The sequence below is a fragment of the Pholcus phalangioides genome, unplaced genomic scaffold (assembly GCF_987345545.1).
Source record: "Pholcus phalangioides strain wild (caught in Gottingen) unplaced genomic scaffold, Ppha-v1.0 ptg000015l_1, whole genome shotgun sequence".
Taxonomy (NCBI): Eukaryota; Metazoa; Arthropoda; class Arachnida; order Araneae; family Pholcidae; genus Pholcus; species Pholcus phalangioides.
The window spans coordinates 84,599,429-84,617,427 of NW_028301608.1; the positions used below are offsets into that span (position 1 = coordinate 84,599,429).

General features: G+C 34.1%; 1 long non-coding RNA gene across 1 annotated transcript; it reads right to left on the reverse strand.

The window, feature by feature from the left end:
- Positions 1 to 220: 220 nt before the first annotated feature.
- On the reverse strand, positions 221 to 6,572 carry LOC149076896 (uncharacterized). Its single transcript, XR_016194123.1, has 2 exons — positions 5,625 to 6,572; positions 221 to 3,067 (listed from the first exon to the last, which is right to left on the reverse strand). It is a non-coding gene; the product is annotated as an uncharacterized LOC149076896 (long non-coding RNA).
- Between the last annotated feature and the right edge of the window lie 11,427 nt (positions 6,573 to 17,999).

Consider the following 17,999-nt stretch of genomic DNA (forward strand, 5'->3'; position numbering starts at 1 on the left):
TTGTTGTAAATGTACGTTGACACATCCTGCAGACACGCAGTTTACGAATGTCTGAGTGAGTGTCCATGTGGGTCTGTAATCTTTGCTTTCTTGACAAAACTTTGAAGCATACTGGACACTGGAAGCAGGCATTCACACCGGAACCAAAATTAACATTGTCCAGATTCACTAAGGAAAAAAAAGAGAGGAAAAAGTATAAAATGATTGTTGATTTTTATTAAAAAAAAGAATTGAGAATCATTTCAATCTCAAAGAATTTCATGTGCGTGTTAGGCATTTGTCAATACCATATTTTTCATTAAAAAAATGCATTATTCTATGAGAAAATCATGCAAAAAAATCAATTTTTTTTTTCAGAATTGTTTTATTTCAAGCTCTCATAAAATTAACAAATTATATGAAAAATACAGTTCTTATTTGCTTCATACGAGTTTCACATAAAACCCCTTTGATGTTTCTCTTCTTATACTTTCATAATATACATACATAACTTAAAATCATTCAAACATAAAACATGGGGGAGAAAAATAGATAAAAAGAAAGAAAAACAAATTGTATCAAAGAAGGAAAAAGATTAAGCTCTTTAAAATTATTAATGAATTTTTTTCTATATGCTAACTTTACTATATAGTTAAGTTTTATTCATAAAGTTACTATTACACAGAAAAGTCAAAGCATTCCATATACAGTAACGGTGCTGATTAGAATCACAGATAATGTTATCATTTGGATATTGTTGTTACTTTCGCAAAGTACAGAACAGACCAATATCATAACGTAAGGAAAAATTAATTTATCAGTACTTCAGTTTGTTATCAAGTTTTTTTTGTCAAAAGAGTTTTCTTCTTTTATATTTTGAAACTGAGGTTGAACCAGACTCATTTTTTTCTTATAAGTTATCATTATCAACCTGCAAGACTATGTTAGAGGTCAGAAAGCTCTTTTGTTGACAAAAATTTACATACTCTTTCTCTCAGTTCACAATATGCTAATTAGGCCATAATATCCTCTATGATTCCATGTATGTGTAGCGCTCCTTTTGCAATGGCTCTCCAATAGTAAAGGCATGTGTATGGTTTAAAAAGAAAGAGTTTCTTTCAACTGACCATATTCACAGTTCCTTGGCTGGAAGACTTCCACAAGGGATCTATGGAACTTGTCATACATTATAAAAAGTATAATTTGTGATTCATATTAGACTATCTCATTATAACTTCTCACAAATTCTGAATAAAACAAAGGGTTTTTAGCTTAAAGGGTGAAAAAAAAAATTCAGTTTTAGAACAATATGAAAAAAAAACATGTTCAGTATTTTGAAACCAGTTATGAGGGAAAGGAAAAGGAGTTCTGTTTTCACACATCCGACCAAACGAAGCATATGGCCATCATGCTTACAACCAAGATTTTTTTAGACATAATTAACAATTGTAATTGCTTTCAGAAACCTAGAATACTGAAATGATCACATTAAGCAACATGCACTGTAACAAAGAAATAATTTCCTTATTTTAATTAACTTGAACCTCAGCTATGTTAAATAGTTTTTAATAAAAATGAGGAAGAAAAAAAATCCTCATCTAGAAGTTTTAGAGGTTGAAATATTTCAAATGATTTTCAACCGTGCTTAAATATTTTGCATTTTTATAAAAAACAACTTTCACGGAAGGGATTTATTGCAGCATCAAATTAAGGCACTTGGCAAAGGAACAGCTTTTATGATAAAGTGCACGTACAGACTCACTTATATATATACAGTGAAACCTGTCTAATACGGACACTGTATGAGAAACCTGTCTTAAACAGAATCAAAATATAGTCTGTTCAATGACTAGTACTTTGATTTGCATTTTTATAAAACAGAAATTTATCTAAAATGGAATATTATTTCAGTCTCTTGATATTCCGTTTCGTACAGGTTTCACTGTGCAAACTTGCAATACAAATAATGAGATAAATGATAATATGAGAAAAATCTTGTAATAAATACTTATAATATCCATCTGTCAAACAAAATAATTATAATGATATAACCACTGATAAAAGCATGCTCTTGAAAGTACAGTCATACCTTGGCTAATGAAAATAATTTGTTCTGTAATCACATTTGTTAGCAAAACTATTTGCCATAGGTTTCTAAGGAAAATTGTTTGATTCATTCCGGGTAAGGTCCAAAATTTGAAGATACTTTTCATAAAACACTAAGAAGCACTATAAAAAAACAAGACAAAAACTGATAGAAGGTTGAGATGAACTATACACAATCGCATGAAGGAGAATTTAAAAAAAGGGAGATAAGAGACACTGCAGATATTTTAATTTTACACTATGTATAAATCCTAGTTGGATTTATAAATGCCCTCTTATGTGATACATCAGCTCATTTTTGTGTCTCATTCCTGTAGATAAAAATATAATCTCAAACGACCAGACCGTTCAACTTTTTTTTTTCAAATGCATTTTTCCATGGAAAAGAAATAGGTATACCTGGAAAGCGATTCCAAGGTGGATATAAATTAACCAGTCTTGAAAAAAAATGATTCTGATGATAATCATGTCCAAATTCAGCTCAGAATGTGGCTGTTATGTGAGCATGTGCAAACATGTCAACTAAAATGTTTGTTAGCTGAGGTAGAAATATCGGGATGAAAAATCCTCGTTAGCTGAGATATCACTGTACTAAGTCTGCCATATTTATATAGCATATAAAGTAGGTTTTTCATTTCCGCATTTATTAACCTAATATGTTGAATTAGGTGAAATTCTTCAGGTGAATATGTCCTCCAAGAACATAGGCAAGTCGGAAAATGACAATTTGATATACATAAAACTTTCACAATTAAAGTAGATGCAGCATAAAAAAATGTCTTTTGTTATCAAAATTCCATGTGTGTGACTTTTAAATGTCTGGTCAAACTGTCTGGTCTTGTGAAGGTCTTCCCGCATATATTACACACACTAAGTGCTCTGACATCAAAATGAGTGTTCATGTGACTCAACATTCTCTGCCTGGTGCATAAGACTTTGCTGCAAATCTGACATTGATGACTATCTTTGACTTGATCCAAGTCTGAAAGTTGCATAGTAATTAAATATTATTTTCTACAAAAGTTAGTTTATGAAGTATTTCATATCACAAATTTAACATTGATTAAAAAATATATTGAATTTCAACTAATTTGAAAAATATGAAATTGGCTGCAATGTGAAATTTTTTTTGCAAATATGCACATTTATGTAATCTTATATCTTACTAATATGTATAGTTACAAATTTTCATACATTTTGATTTAAAAAGAAACATGAATTTTAAGTAAATCATGGATAAATAAGACAGCATATGCATGAAATAGTAAATGAATTTTTTTCATTAATAAATCACAACCTATTTTATTTTCTGCACATTTAAAACATCAATTTAAACATATTTGCATTGAGCTTCAAAATAATTACTTCTTAGTGTGTTAAGTTAAAGCTGAAAAATAAATTAGAATAACATGGGAAAAAAACACACACACACACAACTGAAATCTTTGCACATAAACTAAAATATTGGAAAAACTCATAAAATAATTTTTCAGCATAACTCAGATTATAAATATGATTGGGTTTGTTCTCTCTGGGATATTCTCACCAATGCTGGTTTCTCCTTTCTTAAACTTGAAACTAACTATAATTGCCAAATCCCACCTACCATTTATAATATAAAATCTGAAGGATCAAGATGTTCAGCACGTTTTATCTCAAATAACTAATTCTGTTCGTTTCCCTCTCTATAAAAATCTAAAGCAAAATATAGCTTTGGAGGAATACTAAAATTTTAACCTTGATCTATGCATAAAAAAAGTCCTTATTCAGTTGAGATTCCAAAGCGAAGTACTAGTTTTGAAGGAAGCGAGACACCAGATTTCACCCGAGAAAACTTGCATACATTACACTTCTGGAGAGTATGAATCCTGGAGACACATCATTATACCTGTGGTAAATATACTGCAATACAAAGTATTATCTTTGGTGATTCTACTTCCCTCAACCTCAAAAATATCTTGCATTTCAAAGACTGCACTACGGGATTTAATACATATAAATTTATTGTATCTGCAATGAAATTAAGAACTTTCTGAATAACCCCTAACTGTAATAGATTTCTCATATGTTTTGTTTTTATTTCCCCCTTTCATGTTTATATCGCTTTGTTTTCCCCCCCTCTAGTTATTCCACTTTGTGTTTTATATATTATTTTGTGTTAAACTATATCTTTTCTTTCTTTCCTTTTTTTGCAACCAATATTATTAAAGGTTAGCGGCCAAAACAAATAAACTTGATTGACTGCAGAAAATATTTTCAAAGAAAAATGTTGCAAGATAAAAAAAAGTTAAAGCGGAAGAAAAATTGTTTTAAATATTCAAACAAAAAACTGTCAATAATTAGGAACAAAAGAATGAAATGAGTTCCCAAAGTTCACATACGCATATAATACTGATTGTGCATTGAGTGAAATCATTAAGTAGTTTACTAGAACACAATTGTATTGGTGAAAAAAACAACAAAAAAACTTCTGTGAGTGATGAATGGATCTTCTGCAAAATTAAGTACATAGGAGATAAATACGGCATTTATATTCATAACTCCTTATAAGTATTGAACTCACATACAATTACAGTTTGCTACACACACAAATGATTTCAAAGCTAAGAAAGCAATTAAAAAAAGTTTTAAAAGTTTTTATTCTTTTCAAAAAATTGCACAATTTTAAAAGAAAGTTTAATATTTTGCTCTCTTCATGTAAGACAAAACACAGCCATTTTGTAAAGAAAATTACCTGTTGTGACTTTATCTTTTATATTTGTACATTTCCCACAATAACAATGTCTTAGCAAAATAGAATCTCTCTTACAGAATCATTTTTAAGAGCAAATCTGTCTACATTTAGCAGATGATTTTTTTAAAGCAACAACTGTGCTTGGTTCAGCTTTTACACAAGAACATTTACTTTCATTGTAATACAGTAGACTCTCTCTCAACTATCCAGTCATTAAAAATAACAATGCATTAATCAATTACAACATAATCTTTTCACACTTGTATAACCATTTATCAATGAACGGTAAAATAGGTTGAAATAATTTGTGTAAGGATTAAGCTTATGTTTTAAGTTGATTTTTGTTTATTTCAAAAGTGTATACATTTTCACTGACCAGTATGCATGATTTTGTTTCTTCCAATTAAGTTAGACGTTATGAAATTTATCTTAAAATATGTACAATATTTTTATTCTTGAACTTTCTTTTTCTGCAATAAATTTTCAAAATATACGGTACTTAAGAAATATTAATGAAGTATTGGCCTGTACTGAGAAGAAAGAAAATATGAATAAGAGTGGGTTATGTTATAAGAAATGATGTTTTCAATTTAATGGGTGGGGTAGAAAGTGAGCATTTACAGAACTCCACCCTATCTGGCTTTTTTTTGTTACCTGGCCTGCCTTTCCGCCACATGAGGCTGGATATAGTTGAGTCTACTGTATTTACTTAAAAAAAAGGACTTCAGAAAAAAAATAACACAATGAAGTTCAAAATTGAAGGCATATACATTAAATGAACCCATAACATTCTGAATAGAATCACCTTTACAATTCTTCATAACCCATGTGCATGATTTTAAAATGTCTAACCAAATTGTCAGGTCTCGTGAAGCTCTTCTTGCAAATACTGCACACATGCAGCGCCCTAACATCAAAATGAGTGTGCAAGTGACTCAACATTCTCTGCTTGCTGCTTAAGACTTTACAGCAAATCTGACATTGGAGACTATCTCTGATTTGATTCAAGTCTGAAAATGTTCCACAGTAAATGATACATTATTGAAAGTAAGAAGTGTGTTTTAAAGCGTATGAAGAGCACAAAAACTTTATATAAACCAAAAATCTACTAGAGTGTTTCTTGGAAATAAATATTGATTAAAATGAGCTTCAATCTAATACGTAGTAATGTTATTATTGATTAACTACAGTGAAACCTCCATACAACAATATTTGATATAACGATAAATTCCTAATGAAATTTTTTAAAATCTTGTTTGGAATTGCCTCTATTCTAATGTTAAACTCTTCTCGATACACAATGATATCCTTCACTAGAATAAATCTCTCTAACAAAATATTTTTTAGGATATTTCAAAACTGTTACGACATTTTTTATACTTTGCTCCAAGTCACCTTCAATATATTTGTAAATTCTTTCTTTTGAGGGTGTTTAATAATATTTGTATTTTGCACCATCTACCCTCAAAAAGTGTTACAAACTTCACGTGAAGGTACTTTCTATGTAGTATACAAGAGTGTTGTGAGGGGAAACTACTATACAGGGTTAAACAACTAACTCAAGTAACAACAATTCAAGTTTATATGCACAGACTAATTATAATTTTTTGGTGTGAATAAATATTCACAAATACATTTTATGTGGCGCTAACAATGGCAATTCAGGAGAGATGCCAACAGCAGCATAAATTTGATGGTGCCTGATGATAAAAAAGCTGTCTCTTGTATGTATGATGGTCTCTTTACAACAATATTTTTTCTTGATCCACAGAGTATTATTATATCAAGGTTTCACTATACTTTCATGCATTTCAACAATAGCAAAATGACCAAATTTAATACAAATTCTTAATAAATTTTTATTATGATCATATAACAAGTATAATAATTCTACGAAACACCATCGTAATTTAAAATATTATTGAACTACACATATTTCACAAAAAAAAAAATAAAAGGAGAAAATAAAATTAACGAACTAATAAATTTTCATCAAAAACATTTTTTAACAGATGAAAATGACACATTAAAAATTATTATTGCAGCATCTTTAATCCCAATTATTGAACAAAGTACTTTTTTTAATACACGTTTTATATTAAAGATCATATCACTCTAATTCCATCATTCAAAGCTTTTAAGTCAATGATTCCCAATGAGCGGCAGTTTGATTTTTAAGGCGTTTGAAAATTAAGGCATTTTTCAATTAAGGCATGGAACTTTTCAGAACTGTTATTTTTATAGGCTATCAGTTCAAATGCATGCATTTTAAACAATTTTTTTTATGGCTTTTATTTTTTTCTTTCAGTGTTTTCTTTGCAAGGAGGTTCGACCAAGGGTTCTTAATGTTTTGTGTTCCCTGGACAATTTGTGCCAGTAAGATGAAGTCCACAAAACACCCGAATAACAAGATTTACAAGTAATGGAGGAAAAGGTACAGAACTAGGGTGGGGGCACAGCTCCTGAGCGGCAAAATTTAAGGATGCAAAGCAAAAAAAAGAATGGTTAACCTGAAGCAAAAAAAACTGGGGGGGGGGGGGCATCAGGATTTCAGAGATGTTTTGGTTATTCGTGGAGTAAAAAAAATTGGGAATCACTGCTTGGTTAAGGTAGTCTACAATGGAAAGTGCTACTATATATTAATAAAAAAGGTTGTATAAAATATTCTTAGGCATTAATAAGATGTTGAATAATGATTTTGTTATGAAGAGCGTATTTTAGCCATGTCAGAAGAAAAAAAATAACGTACATCGCAAACAAATCGAAAAAATTTCTTTACCTTTTAATATCTGGCGAATTATTGCTCACAGAACCCCCCCCCTCTCCCCTGTATATGAAGATATATTTTTTTTATGGTTTTTTTCAGTTACTATAAAATATTATATATTTCAATAAAATATTCCCAAAAAATGGAAAAAGAAACTGAAGTACTCAATGTAAATTTTTTTTAATGAAATTTTATTTAAGTAAGACAGAATACAATATGATTTACACAATATGATAAACTGGGTAAAGTTGATATTCCTCCAACACCAGGAAGTCTATACCAAAGTTGATCTAATATGGAGTGAATCTGTCGACATACATCATAAGACTTTTCAAGCCACAGCTACTTGTACCTGTTTCATTTTTTTTCTTCCTACTGCTCGTACCGGGTTCAGTTTTTATGTTTTTACTACTTACATACTGCATATTATGATAGTTGTGATATCCTAAAAAAAAAAAGAGAAAAAGCAGGGGAAGGAACCATTGAAATACTGTGTACTAACTTTGTATACTGAGTATTGCTTCAAATTTAATAATAAATGCAATGGAGAAAAAATAAAAAAGGTGATGAAATCAGAAATTTATCGAACACAGTTTAACTCAGAAATTTTTAAATATATGCATGACATGGTTTACATAAATTAAAACAATAATTTTGCTTCCACAGAATAATCGTTACCAGACCAGAAATAGTGGAATTCTCTGATGGAAAGAGCAAACAAAACAAATCAATCAATGCTTACAACTATTGTCTCCTTTATTCGCATAATCAAAATACATTCAGGAAAATCAATGAGTAAAGAACAGGGTTATTATTAAAAAATAAAACGAAACACTCATTGCACATCTTGATTTCATGACGCACAATCTTTATGCAATAGTGAATCATTTTCTTTTCTGATTCTCCAGGTACTTAAATTACAATGCAACAATAAGCTCACACAAATACTATTAAGTTTGATCTAAAGCTGGATCCATGGTAAATGTGCTCCATGTTATCCTTAAGCAGAATGCACATTGGAGACAGATATGATAAACGACACAACCTGCAACTGGATACGGATAGGTTAAAAACCAGAATTTCTCCGGTTTTTTAACTAATTTATGCCGAGTTGAAAGTTGCGTAGTTTATAGTATCTGTCCAGCCTGACCATAAATGTTTTGCTGAGCTTACATGCAATATGGACAGGATGAGAAGTTAGAAGATAAGCAATAAGTCGCTTGCTTTCGAGAATCGATCTGATGCCGGTACATCAGAAATTCATGCTGTGTTTCCCGAATATCGTGATCACAACTGGTTTGTAGGCTAGTAAAAAAGAAAACCAAATGTGTTTCTCAATGAGTTCGGATCCTGAGCTGTGACAGAATCACAAAACATGAAAGTAAAATACAACAGCAAAACTTCTTTTATAAACAAATTTTATTCATACATTTTATCATTAGTTTATGAAATAATAAATTACATTGAGATGAGACATAACAATGAATTGAGTAACAATACCAATTTTGAATCGCAATAAAAAATATTTCATAACTCATATTTCTCAATAACTATGATTCAGATTTAAATGAAATTTCATCATGTGTAGATTACTCTCAATACCAATAGAGTTCATTTCTACAACAAAGTTCATGTTGCAAATCTGTGATGAGAAATTCCTCTTTCAAGGGCAAATTTTTTCTGCCACATTTTAATGCAAATTAAATAATAATACTAATTCAACACTTATGAGAGTATAAATGTCAAAATATTATAAAATTACAAACTCATTTGAAAAATGATTATTAATGCGAAAAAAACCATAATAAAAAAAATATTGTCCCCACATTAATTAACATATTGGTCGGTTATTGGGACAATCATTTCTACATTCTAGAGAGATTTTAATGGTAGCTAGGTATTCCTATTTGTGCTTGTGATATAAGCGGAGACCAACACAAATAAAACTTGTCTGGTTTGTTCATTCCCGATTCGCAGTTGTCCTGATAACCGACCACTACCGTAATTAATATCCTTTTAGACAGATAACTTGTAATGGATGAAAAAATTATTAGTCACAAATGCAAAAAACAAGAAACATGCGGCAACTTATTGATATTACATGCCTGCTTCAGCTTTAGAATCATTCGAAAAGCCTCACTTCATGCGAGTAGCCTATACATTAATAAGAATATTAACAGTAAAACTATCTTTGCCACAGCATCAATAAGTGGTAATTTTGGTTGATTGCCCTCGAGAATATAATGATAATGAACCTTGCTTATAATGCCAATAAAAACGTAATGACTTTGGATAATAACAACACATTTTTCACTGCTTGTTTGTCCCAAAAATTTCAAGAACTACAGCTTTACTCTTGAAAATCAATGGAATTGACCATCGATTATGAGCGGATTTATTATCATGAGACCTCAGATCTCATCATGAGAACTCTGGTTCCACCAGGAACAGCTATAGTATAATCCCTTTTTTGGCGATTTCCTTTCTAGCCAGTTGGCTTCCTTTCCTGGGGGTTTGCCCCATTTTCTTCCACATTGTCCTTTTTTTTTTCCTACCGACTATTATTATTTCTTTTGGCTTCTAAGTTTGCCATTTCCTTTTTTACTGTTGGTCTGTATTGCCATTCATTTATTGAAGGTGAAGTCACCTATAATCAGTGCCGTCTTAACGAATGGGCCCGGGGGCCTCAGACAAATTAGAACCAGTTGAAATTCTCGACCATTTGTCAGGTAAGGCCTCGGAAACATCACTTGGCCCAGGGGCCCATGATGCTCTTAAGACGGCCCTGCCTGTAATAGAATAGTTTCGCGTTGAAGAGCACTGTGTTTGAATTGAATTCATTAGAATCTTGAAGCTTTTTTTTTTTGTTCGTTTTATTGTACTATATATACAATTTTGCCCAGTATGTTAACTTCAGTTTTTCTAATCAGAATATCTTGTTTTCTCTCAGGTTATACATTTCACATTTTTATTAACTTTTTTTGCACAGTCATCATACCTGGAGTTTTAATCCTGCATATTGTGTTTTTATTGAACCCAGAAACCGTTTTTGACCAAACCCAGTTAAATGAACATTGGATTATTATTAGAAATCCAATGTTCTTTTTTTATAATATGTTGTGTAATTTTCAATCTTGATTCCATGTCCGGTCTAGGATGTTTAATTTTCAATCACGATCCCTTTATTTAGTCGAAAAATGTTTTGTTATTGTTTTTATCATTTTTCACTTTATTGCCAGTTTTTGGTTTTAACAGCTGTGGCATAATCCCTTTTTGGTGATTTTTATCTTTGGCAAAGAAAAAGCATAACATTTCATTCTTCACAACTGCTTGTCATGATTCCGGACATTTTGCTCTCCAAGGGAAAACATCATCAACACATCACCAAAAAGAAATTATACTATAGCTGTTAATCATAATGAGACCTCAGATTTCATAATAATGAGATCTAGGCTGTGCCTAAGGCCGTCTTAGAAGCATCATGGGCTCCTGGGCAAAAAGATGTTTCAGAGCACTGTATCTACTGTAAGTAGATTAAGGATACCTGACTTACTTTCTTTCAACTGAGCTCAACTCCGGCCAATCAACATGGGCAATTTACTACAGATTGAGTTGTGTCAGAAGTGCAAGTGTGTGTACCAAATTGTCTGAACATGTATATGGTGTTGTGTGTGAATTAATGCTGCCATCTATATTTCAAATTATGAGTGAAGTGAAATGATTGAACATTCGGTGCTGTGCTCTCTGTGGCGAGACCTTTTAACAAGAAGATCAGCTCGCATTCATGCTTCGAAATTGGGAACCGCAGAAAAATCAACTTCAGTTGGATACAACTCTGGCACCAGTGGGGTTCGAACCAAGGTCCTTGCGATGTGAATCTGTCACTATAACCACTAGACCACCACTGCGGCACCTGATTACTAATTTACATTACACTCTAAAATAAAAGTAAGATTGCTTTATCATGAGGCCCCCTATTCATATGGGAATGGGGGGAAGAGTGGAGGTATGTCCATTACGACAGGTTATGACAGCTCTGAAGTGCATATAATTACATAGCAATCTGGTGTGAAACTTTTACATACCCATAAAATTTGAGCCGATTATTATAACCCCCAAAGCGGAATGGACTGAAAACTTGTGTGAAAAGTTGTTTAAAACACTGTTATGGAAATTTTTAATGCAGAACATTTCCAGTTAGCTGGTTTTTTTTCCCAGTGCATCAGTTGCGGAGGATTACTTCCCCCCCCCTTCATCATGTCAGGCTGTATGGGTGTATTTGTTACTTTACCCAGAGAGACTTGCCCTGATCAGTCTATTATTTAAAAGAGAGTCAGAGTTTTTTTTATATACAGAATATTTATTTATATAACAGGAAGGGATGTTTTCTATTCAAAAGAGTCTGGATACCTTCTGTTATTTAATATTTAGTCTAGAAAGTGATATTTTTATTGCAGTTGAATCCCGTTATAATGAACTCCAAGAGACTAGAGAAATCACTTCGTTACAATGAAATTCCATTATAAAGGAATTCCAGATTTGTACATTGTTTCTATTAAAAAAGTTTTCATTAAAACAAGGTTTTTGCTATAAAGGCATTTGTTAAAGTGGGATTCGACTGTATTATTATGCTTGCTGATTTCTATTATTGTTGCTTTCTATGCTGGTTTTTTTTTTGTTAACTGAAAGCATGTCCACAGCACCAGTTACGGCCTTGGTGACTTTTCACCTGGCCGTCAACATGTTTGGCACCAAAAACTGCCAAGTGGTGGGTTATGCCAAACCTGTTCCGTGGGTTGCCTATGACCTATTTTTGTTTGGCAGATTAGTTAGATCCACCCTGTATGCTAACTACTATTTGCCTACCCCACTACGTAAATGCAGTATATTTACAGGAGGTGGGGGGTTAGTAATATATAGCCCAGGCCGGCAAGTTCAGAGAGTCAGTAAATTTGAGGAATTAGTGGCAAAGAAAATTAGTAGAATGTCTGTGAAATTTGTGTGTTGAAAAGTTTCACCACAGAGAGCGATAGGCCTATAACGATACAATTATTCAATCATTACACTTCACTTGTACTTTGAAAAATTGATGGCAGCACTGTAACAAGCATTACAAAGAAACAAGCTTTACGTTAGATTCACAACACATACACACACATTTCCCAGCATGGCCCAGGTCTTCAACCACATGCTAAAATCTCTTTCTTGAGAAAGAGCGGCGGGCCGTCATCTAGTTAGGAGGAGGAGGCAAAATTTGTATGACCTTCAATAGATCCAACTCTGCCCAGACAGCAAGGAACTAGGTCAGTGAGTGACCAAAACAGCGTGCAAGCACGCGAGTAACCAAAGCATTGTTCAAGCATGCGAGTGACTAAAACAGTGTGCAAACAAGTGAATAACTAAAAGAATTATTTTACAGACACAGGTGTACTTGTGAGAGGGGGAAGGCCAAGCCGTCTATAGCACAGGGTGGACATGGACGGAGGCTTTGCCCTTCCCTTCCCCAGCGTCAATGACTGCATGCATATATGAATGGACATCATCATGCCCCCCCACCTCTATCTCCATCTATGAGGGTGTCGAATTCGAGAGGAAAGAGTGGTAAAGAAAATTAGATTAGAAGGCGGCAAAACTACAAATATGCCTCTGACTATAGGCTTTTTTTTTTTTTCAAACTGAGCACAACTCAGGTCTATCACCATCTATGCGCGATTTACTACCTAGTGAGTTGTGCTGGAAGTGCAACTGTGTGTGTGCCTAACAGTCTGAATGCTTATGTAGTGTTGTGTTTGATTTTCCAGTGCCGCCATCTATATATGTTTCAGAAGTGAAGTGAGTGCTGTGTTATGTTTGAATTACATTTGTACTGTTTGTAGGTCTGTTGCTCTCTGTGGCGAGACTTTTTAAAGGGGAGATCGGCTCGAATTTGTGCCTTGAAGTTGGGAACCACACTGACTATAGACTGCGCATAATCACTTAAAAGGAAGAAAACCCCGATTAATAGTCGAAATGAAGAGAATGAACATATATTTTTATCAATCTGTGAAGTTTATATTTTACAGTGTCGCAATGAAGTGACTTTGAGTGAGCAACTCAACCAATCAATTACAAAAAAAAATGTATATTTATCAAGAGCATGAAATATGAGAGTAAAAGATACGAACGAATTCTGAGGTTTTTCCTTTTTCACCGACTGCGTATTTCTCTTTTTAAAAGAGAAATCTAATCACAAGGAGGGGAAAAAAAAATAAACATTGAAATTCACCGAAAACAACAGTAAACAAAAAATCGAGTAAATGTTTACTGACCAGTACCATTCCTCGCTCCATCCGTCTCAATGGGATCGGATCTGAAAATGAGCAAAAGATGAAGTTGTGGGCAACACATGACTTGGATGACCATATTTCTACAAAATAAATACGGGTGAATGAGACATTGGCACTCATTGCAAAAATGATGCTGAAGGTGAGAAAAGTCGCCAATTACTGTATTACCAAAAATCAGCTAAAATTTTACCAGTCATGGATAATGAAGCACCACAATTGGCAAAATTGATAGTCATGTCCCCCACATCCGGTCGAAATTGGAGGGGTGGGGAAACCCCGGGCTTCGGACCAAAGGATGCACCAATTTTACCTAAATTTCAACATTACGGGGGATTGCCAAAATGCGTGCTTGCCCCAGTCTACCAAGCATTTACAGTCAAACCTCGTTAGTGCGTCACCCGGTTAACACGTCCCTCCGCTTACCGGGTAACTTTTTGGAAGTCCCGAGTGCTCTACCATCTAAGCTATGGAAGCAGATAGAATATTTCAACCTTGGCGCGTATATATATGTTGAAAGGCACCGTACATGGACGGCGTCAACAATCAACTAATAGCTCGTGAATGACAAAGGGCAATCAGATGGCCATATGCATATAGAAACGTCCTCTCCACTTGCAATACAAGATTCATCGACAGACTGGTTATTTGGTCTCCACAAATAACCAGTCTTTCGATGAATCTTGCAAGTACAGTCGTGAGCAAAAACAGTGACCCGAAGTCATTCGTTTGGTCACTCCCACGCTCACACAATGTTTTGGTCATTCACATGGTTGTACACGCTCTAGGTCACTCCTTTGGTCGCTCACTGACATAGTTCCTTGCTCTATAGGTCACTCTTTTGATCATTTACACGTTTACACATGCTCTAGGCCAGCGGTTCTCAGCCGGTGCTCTACATGAACTTCCAAGGGCTCCGTGCGGCCACTCGAGGAAAAAAACCCAGTAAATTTGAAAAAAAAAAAAAAATTATAAATATTTTTTAATGATAAAAATAAGTCAGTAACTTTAATGAATAAATAAAAAATAGGCCTACGGGTCCTTCCGCCATAGAAATTATGTACCAGAAAGGGCTCCATGGGTCAAAAAGGGCCGAGAACCGCTACTCTAGGTCAGTAATATGCTTGCACGCATTTGGTCATTTGGTCATTCACTTGGTCCCTATATCTGTAGGTCACTCTTTTGGTTATTCACATGCGTGAAAACACTACTACAACTACTAAACCACACATGTACCTCGTCCATATTCCTCTGTGGAACCACTAACGAATTGGTACATGTTGGAATGTACGTATAGTGAAACCTGACGTGAAGTTTGTTTCTGTGTAATGCTTGTTATATGTGTAGTGCTGCCATCTGCCACCAGTTTTTTGTAACTATGAGTGAAGTGTAATGATTGAATAATTTATCGTTGTAGACCTGTTGCTCTCTGTGGCGAGACCTTTTAATGGGGAGATCGGCTCGCATTTGCTCCTCGAAGTTGGGAACCACAGAAAGCCAACTTCAGCCGACCACCACTGTGGCGACGGTGGGGTTCGAACTGCATGAAAACACTGTAGGACACTTAGTGACCTGGTCCTTCGCTATATAGGTCACTCACTGACCTGGTCCCTCACGTTGTAAGTCACTCTTTTTTCATTCACGTGTTTGCAACTCCCTAAATCACTCACTGACTTAGTCCCTTACTGTCTCGCAGCAGGTTTTATTTGGCAAAGTCTCTCGGGACATCTTAAATCATCAACGTTACCCCCTCTTCCCCAGGGGGATCGGGTCCAACGCTTTGGGAACCACTGTATCAAGGTAATATAGGCAAAGGAAGAAAACTCTTTTCGGATAGTCGTAGGGTGGCAAAATAAATATTACTCGCCTCAGAACTGGCACTGATGATGCACATAAAAATATGGATATAAATATAATCAAAATAAAGCAACCCAATGTAAAAGCATATATGTATCACGAAGAAAAAAAAACCTAATAATTTATACTATATAATACACTGCCTATAAAATGATTATGGTTGTCTTATTCTAAGTATGGATAGCATTTATCCCACCATGTAGCTATACCGTAAACAGCCAATGTTTCTTTCCGAAGTTCACCTAGGCACTATGTCAGCGTTCTTCAACTTTTTTCTACTTGCGAACCCGTGAATTAAGTGAACAATCTCACGGATCGGCGGGAGAAATAATTCACGAACTGGCGAAAAAAAAAGTATGGTAGAAAAAAAAATTTCATAACCTCATCTCGGACTTGTTACATTTCCATATTTATACTCTACTATGTATTATACATGCGAGAAATATTGTTGAGCGGTGGACCTCTGCTGTCACTTATTTAATAAATTCAAAACCATGTGTTATAATTCTTGAAGTAAAATTGGTTGCTCGTTTAAAACTAGTGCGCAGCGTGAAAATAAACAATAGGCTGTATGATACAGGGTGGTTATAAATAAAATGAATTCTGATGGAGTTTTTTTTTGATGAAGCAGTGTATATAAGATATATGAACCGTGGGGGAAAAGAAAGATTCAATAAAAAAATAGTTTGGTGTTTGACCACTTGGTGAAAAACTAACACTTTTTATTGCAGTTTTTTTCCTATGGTCCAAATAACGTGTATACTAACTTTCGATGAAATACGTCCACCACAACAGGCACTACATACAGTAGGTCATAGTAGTATCAGTGGGAATATACGTTATTTGGACCATGAAGAAAAAGATACTGCGATAAAAAGCTCCACTTTTTCATCCTGGTGGTCAAAAATTTAATTATTTTTTATTGAATCTTTCTTTTCTCCATAGCCCATATATCCTATATATCAAGTTTCACCAAAACGCCTCCATCAGAATGGGAGCTACATTCGTCTTAGTATCGTCAGTTGGACATTTGCTGCATCTTTGCTGAAAAAATTCATACACGTGGCTTCAGCGTTGCTTTTGTGATACAAAGCGCTCAAATCCTGTTCTATTAACTTCAATTCGATTCCCCTCTTGTTTTTATTACTGACACGGATGAACAATATTTTTTCACATAAATAGAATTTCAAAAGCATTCTTCTCACCCCACAATAATGCAGCTCTCCAATCACATAGTGGCAAATTTAAGAATTTGGAGAAATGTTTCACGGACCGGTAAGAAATTCCTCTGGACCAGCACCGGTCCGTGGATTCTAGTCGTTGAAGACAACCTCACTATGTGATTAAAAGTTTCCAGTGGAATGTTCACGAGATTCATGTGTAGGTTTTTTAGTAGTTTGGTCATTATCCGAAATAAAGTAAAATAGCGATAAGGAAAATCACTCTATTAGAATACAAAATGATATGTATCGCTAATGACTTTCTGGCCCGGTCGCGTAGGTATCGTGATGTCATCTCATCGAGTTCAATTCCTATATGTGGCACAAAAATCAAGAATTTCAGTCACAAATAACTCGATAAATTTTTATTCGATAGTTTGTATAAAAATATTTATTTCACTGTACATCCCTGTTCGCTCCAGAAGTACACATATTGAGGGTTGAGAATCAAAGTAGTCTTCGATTCACTCGTGTGGATATGGTAATTTGAAAACTGTTCGGTGATGATTTCCCCGTATAACATTTTAACCCCCCTCATGACCCCCTTGGTGGTTTAACGTTTAGAAACACCGTCTTAGTGAGTTTATGTTTTATAAATACAATACTGATAAAATTGCATATATAGCCTCCCCCCTCCCTTATGACCCCCACATAGATGCTGAATTTTGAAAAATCCCTTCTTAGGGAGTCTCTACATTACAAAATAAAAATACCGACCAAATTTCATATTTATAGTTTCAGCGGTTTCGGCTCGGCGATGATGAACCAGTCAATCACTCAGTCAGGGCGTGTCATTTTATATATACAGGGTGATTCAAACTCAACGTACAAACTTTTAGGCTGAGGAATATGGACGAGGTGCATGTGTGGTTTAGTAGTAGCTGGGGTTTCCGGTCATACATTCCTGTGCGATTCTGTTTTGTGTTTTCTACCTCCCCTAAAACTTTGTAAGTTGAGTTTTGAATCACCCTGTATAGATTGTTTCGACGGAGAGGAAATTCCCAGAACAGAAA